Source organism: Sinocyclocheilus grahami, unplaced genomic scaffold (genome assembly GCF_001515645.1).
Source record: "Sinocyclocheilus grahami isolate Dianchi unplaced genomic scaffold, SAMN03320097.WGS_v1.1 scaffold557.1, whole genome shotgun sequence".
Taxonomy (NCBI): domain Eukaryota; kingdom Metazoa; phylum Chordata; class Actinopteri; order Cypriniformes; family Cyprinidae; genus Sinocyclocheilus; species Sinocyclocheilus grahami.
In genome coordinates, this window is record NW_015505736.1 from 755,946 (window position 1) to 761,945 (window position 6,000).

A 6,000-nucleotide genomic window follows, 5' to 3' on the forward strand; every position below is an offset into this window, starting at 1 on the left:
GCAAACTCCAGCCTTCTTGGTCGGCGACTTGTGTAAAGCACACAGCTTCATGCAAATGGCCTCAACCAAGCGGCTGGTGCTGGACTACTGTGCTGGACCCCCAGGATGTCCAATCAGACACCGTTTCACACTCTCCACACCCGGTGTGACTCCGGACTGCTTCGGTGCCTTAAAGCGCCAATGTGTCAGTTGAGGCTGATAGTTGACCCGCTGTTTATCAGTATCAGGGAGAGCTGTCCACAGCTGGATGGCATCTGTCACCTGCAGGTCAGTGAGGTAAGGAGCCTCACGAAGACCCACCAGGTAACGAGCCAGATTCTGGACCTTGTCCCACCTAGAGATGCTTTTGGACCGTAAGATTTTTAATGTTTTTTAAATAAGTCTCTTCTGCCTACCAGGCCTGCATGTTTTTGATCCAAAATACAGCAAAAGCAGTAATATTGTGAAATATAAGCTGTGATTTCAAAGCTGAATTTTCAGCATCATTACTCCAGTCTTCAGTGTCACATAATCCTTCAGAAAGTATTCTAATATGCTGATTTGCTGTCCAAATTTTTTTTTTAATTAATATTATCAATATTTAAAACAGTTTCAATCAGTTTTTCTGCAGATTCTTTGATGAATAGAAAGATCAAATATCAGCATTTATCTGAAATAAAAAGCTTTTGTTATATTATACACTATACCATTCAAAAGCTTGGAGTCAGTATATTTAAATCATTATATATTTATTATTAAATTCTGAAATTATAGATCAAACGTGATGATAAACACATTTATAATGTTACAAAATATTTATATTTCAGATAAATGCTCTTCTTCTGAGAGTTCTATTCATCAAAGAAACCTAAAACACTCCGCTATTTTTAATCTAATAATAATAAATGTTTTTTGAGCAGCAAATCAGAATATTAGAATGATTTCTGAAGAATCGTGTGACTTGAGTAATGATGCTAAAAATTCAGCTTTTAAATCACAGGAATAAATTACATTTTAAAATATATTCAAATAGCAGCTATTTTAAATAATAAAAATATTTCACAATATTACCGCTTTTGCTGTATTTTGGATCAAATAAATGCAGTCTTGCTGATCAGAAGAGAATTCTTTAAAAAAAACATTGTCCAAAAACTTTTGACTGGTAGTGTATGTGGAATAAAATGAGAATGAAATTAAATAAAGCCCTTAGAGTGTCTTACCTGAGCCTCGTTGGAGAGACTGCTACTAGCTGGCTGTGAAAGCACTGAAGTGGCAGGGCCAAGATGCTGTCCTTCTCCACCAAATGATGTGGACGGCTCAGCCAGTGATGCTGGGGACTGAGGCAGAGGCTAAGATGAGGGGCTGTTTTTGAGATCATGGCAGGGGTCATCCTCATACAGCACTGGAACTATTAAATTCTGAAATTATAGATCAAACGTGATGATAAACACATTTATAATGTTACAAAATATTTATATTTCAGATAAATGCTCTTCTTCTGAGAGTTCTATTCATCAAAGAAACCTAAAACACTCCGCTATTTTTAATCTAATAATAATAAATGTTTTTTGAGCAGCAAATCAGAATATTAGAATGATTTCTGAAGAATCGTGTGACTTGAGTAATGATGCTAAAAATTCAGCTTTTAAATCACAGGAATAAATTACATTTTAAAATATATTCAAATAGCAGCTATTTTAAATAATAAAAATATTTCACAATATTACCGCTTTTGCTGTATTTTGGATCAAATAAATGCAGTCTTGCTGATCAGAAGAGAATTCTTTAAAAAAAACATTGTCCAAAAACTTTTGACTGGTAGTGTATGTGGAATAAAATGAGAATGAAATTAAATAAAGCCCTTAGAGTGTCTTACCTGAGCCTCGTTGGAGAGACTGCTACTAGCTGGCTGTGAAAGCACTGAAGTGGCAGGGCCAAGATGCTGTCCTTCTCCACCAAATGATGTGGACGGCTCAGCCAGTGATGCTGGGGACTGAGGCAGAGGCTAAGATGAGGGGCTGTTTTTGAGATCATGGCAGGGGTCATCCTCATACAGCACTGGAACTGTGATGCCCTCCATGCTCTATTCCTCAAACCCCTTGCAGCCTGTCTTCCTCCTCTGGGTTCTGGAGCACTGGAGTCAGTGTTTTACCAGTTTGCCAAACAAAAAAGGCTTTTAAATGTCACATATGTACAAGATATGTATAATACATGAGGTGCTATGAAGTAACTGGTTACATGTAATAAAGTTATGTAATTACATTCAAAAATATTGTGATTATAACCAGTTACTTGTCAGGCAAGACAGCTTTGTCAATGCTTATGACATCAGAACTGTAATATTACTGTAGAGTGTGACATTTATTAATGTGGCATTACTTTAAAGTAATGGAAGCAGTTACAGTGCTTATATTTTTTACAGAAAAATTAGTAATCCATATGCATGTAATACCTGGAATAAAACGGTTCAGGTGGAGGTGGAATGAATCCAAGGAAGTAGAGCCACGGGCACACCTGTAGAAGCACAGCTCCACACCACCTTTCTTCAGTGTCCCCGTCTTCATGTAGAGCGGAAAGTTCTCTGGGTCTTGGATACACTGTACATGCTTCCGCTGTTCTTTCCATATAGAAGTCCAAGAGTGTCCTTCCTGTCCGCACTGTCAAACAGATCAATCAGTTATCCAATCAATCTGGTGGTCTCCTCCACCCCCCTGGTCCTCCTCCGGCAGTGCAGTGCCAACTCCCCCAGGGTAATGCGAGCACTGACCGCCCTTTCTGAGCTGTGGCCAGTCTTCATTGCCGCAAGCTCACCCTCCTTTGTACGGCAAAGAGCAGCCACATCCTCTGGATCCCACTGAAAGATGCACGCGGACAGACGTGCCATGAAGATCCCGTAGAGTGGATGAGCCTCTGTTGTGACACCGGCAGCAAATCGCCGCCTGAAGTGCCAGATGTCGAGGCGCACAACAAGCTCATCCCACTCCGAAAACATGATCTTCACCCGAGACAGGCCGTGCTGACTGCAGCAATCTCTGTCCACGTACATTACTTCTGGGGCTGCCTCTCCTGCCTCCCGGTAGCGTTTCATCAGGCCCGCAGCCATGGGGTCCAGTCCATGTCCCTCAGCGGCAGTCAGCACAGAGACAAGGACCTGGCCGTGCTAGTTTCCCACATTTGTGCACCAGCCAGCTGTTTCTGAAGCAGCACTGGCAAGTTTCTTTGGAAAACCTTTGGTCAAAAACTGTGTTCATTCTGTACACACACATATCCATATCTGGCAAATTTCTGGATATAAACAGGGTTGTTATACCTTTTTTGTGGAATCCATCTTGAGAACACAGCCAAAGACAGATGAAATTTTGGCCATGACCCCATGCAGTCGCCCCAGAACATCCCTGGCATACACGGCTAACAGCCACTTAGGTTTAGGTAGGGCAGGTAAAAGAGGAGGCTCAGCAAACACAGGAAGCTGCACAAGGGAGGACCTTGTGAATGGTTCGCAGGCAGTCATGTACTGCAAGACACGCTGTGTCCATGCCTCACTGTGCTGTTCCATCACACTGTTGCCCAGTGTCCTCTCCCTCATCATCCTCAGCACCCGGTTGTCACATGAGTATCTAAGGAAACAACAGTATAATCATGCAAATACTTTGGTTGGTAAAAAATAACAAATAAAAGTGCCTAACAATAAATGATTGTCATTATGAATTACCTGTATGTCAGCAAAGCTGGAAACTGACAGCGGTGGCCCATATCCAGTTGTCTTAAGATGTCCTTAGACCAGGCAGGATACTTCAGGTTCAGATACTCAGTGGCAAGGTCATACCACCCGTTGATGTCCAAGACCTTGCGCACAGTATGGTAAAGTCCTGCTGCTATTAGTTTGTGCTTACTGGGTGAACACATGCAAGAGGAATTAACCACATCTTAAGCGGCATCCATAAGAAAAGGGGCCGACAGAAGAAGAGGTCGGGTGAGGTGGCCGGCTGAGTGTAAATTTAAAGGGGGCTGAAGAGGATACCACCAAAGCTTCAGCTGGGACACTAGTTCTGGCTTGCCGGTTCATGGGTTGGCCTTAAATAGCGTGTTCCGGATCCACTCATGCTGGAAAGGTGGAAGATGATCTTTCCAGTGACATGGAAGCTCAGCTGGTGGCTGATGATGTGGAGCATCTGGTGTTTCCGATGATGGAGACGAACCAGCACAGGCCTCTGAGTGAACAGTAACAAAAACAGTATAAGGATGACTGTTGCATTTGATAATAATATGCCATAAATGCAGCCAAAGCAGTAATTTTGGACAAGTATTAATAATTAGAGAAGAAAATGGTACTAGTGTTAAGAAGCAAAGAACACAGTGTACACTTTATTGAGGATCAGATGTCCCTCTAATCATTAGAACAATGAATCTCCACCATCCTGTCTACTCAGGGGGAGCTAAAGAGTGAGTGAGTAGAGCAAGCCATGTGAAAAAGGTTATCCAGTGATTGTTTAACAACAGGTAAGTTTGGAAACCAAAATAAAAACACTGACACCTTTGGACATCCTTAAGGTTTTGAAGAAGTGCACTCAAAGTATGCATCCCGCTTGAGGCATGATGTGACATAATTCTGTATTGTAAACAAAAAAATATTTTAAAATGATTTTTTTCCCAAACATAATGCTTCTCAGTGTGTTTTCACAAAACATTCTTATAATATTTGCATTTGTGTCGTCATGCCACACCTGTATTTAGCTGTGCTTCACATTGTGATGCAGCAAATACAAGCCCCTCATCATCACCTTCAGCAATGGGAACGGAAGTGCCTGGAGCACAAATGTTAAAACTATTACTGTGAACAATACACGGAGACAAACATATGTAAGATGGTGCTTACTTACCAATAACGAAAAGCTGTCTTCAGGCCAAATGTTTGGCTGGGGGTTCTGCTGCTGGAGGAGGTAAAGTAGACTGCAGTAATGGATCTGGAAACAGCAAGTGGACAAGTTTGCCATAACACTAAATTAATACATGTAGAACTGCTGTAGGGAAAATTCAATATTCACACTCCTACTCACAGGGTTTAACTGGTGACATGAGTTTTCGTGCCAGCTGGGAAGGAGACAAATGTTTGCCATGCGCCAACAGGGCTTTCACAGTGGCGGTCTGCTGTACAGCAGTTCAGATGGCTGCAGGTGGAGGTGCAGAGGTACTGGAGATTGCAGGTGGAGGTGCAGAGACACTGGAGGTTGCAGGTGGAGGTGCAGGCTGTCGTACACTGGTGCTCACAGCAGAACCCTGAACCCTGTCTTTTCAGGACATAAGCCTTGAAAATGGCCATGCTGGTGTTGGGTCTGGCATCTCTCTTAACCAGGTACCTGATGAGGGCTTGGGCCTCCTTGCTCTGGTCCTTATAAACATATTTTATGGACCGGCCCTGGAAGTCACCAAACTCCACCATCAAGCAGCCCTGGTCTCCAGTTGCCTGGGCTTCTGCTTGTATTTCCTGCTTCCTCTCATACTTCTCCACTTCTTCTGCCATCTCTCTAATATGTGAAGTGTACTGTAGGAGCAGTTGTTTATTTTCTGACAGGGGGGTTGTCTGCTCTGTCTCTTTGTAAATGCTGAGAACCAAGTACACTGTGCACCCCAGGGAGTTTTCCAGGAGCCATCTAAATCTCAGTTTGCAGTGAGCCGGTACTAAAAACTGGTCACTGGGGTCTCCACCGTTTGCGATGACAAAAGTACTGGCCTCTACCAGCACCTCCTCCTTAGGTTTGGCCCTTCCAGACTGCACATTTTCAAAGCATTTCATCTCCGCCGATGGCACCATGAGGAGTCGGCTTGATGTTGCCGATTGGAGTCGAAAAAAGGGGTATGCATATGCATACATTTTCTGAAATGAAAATCAGAAACAGACAATTAGCTCTAGCAAAATTAAAGATACCTGTACGTTAAGTGTGTAATGATAATTTAACAAGCTACACGTAAACCATATTACTGTGGTAATAAACATGACCATAAACTAGCCTGACGATGAGT

The 6,000-nt window shown here is 42.6% G+C and overlaps 1 pseudogene; it reads right to left on the reverse strand.

Moving 5' to 3' along the window:
* Positions 1-84: 84 nt before the first annotated feature.
* LOC107556175 (uncharacterized) lies at positions 85-5,791 on the reverse strand (annotated as a pseudogene).
* Between the last annotated feature and the right edge of the window lie 209 nt (positions 5,792-6,000).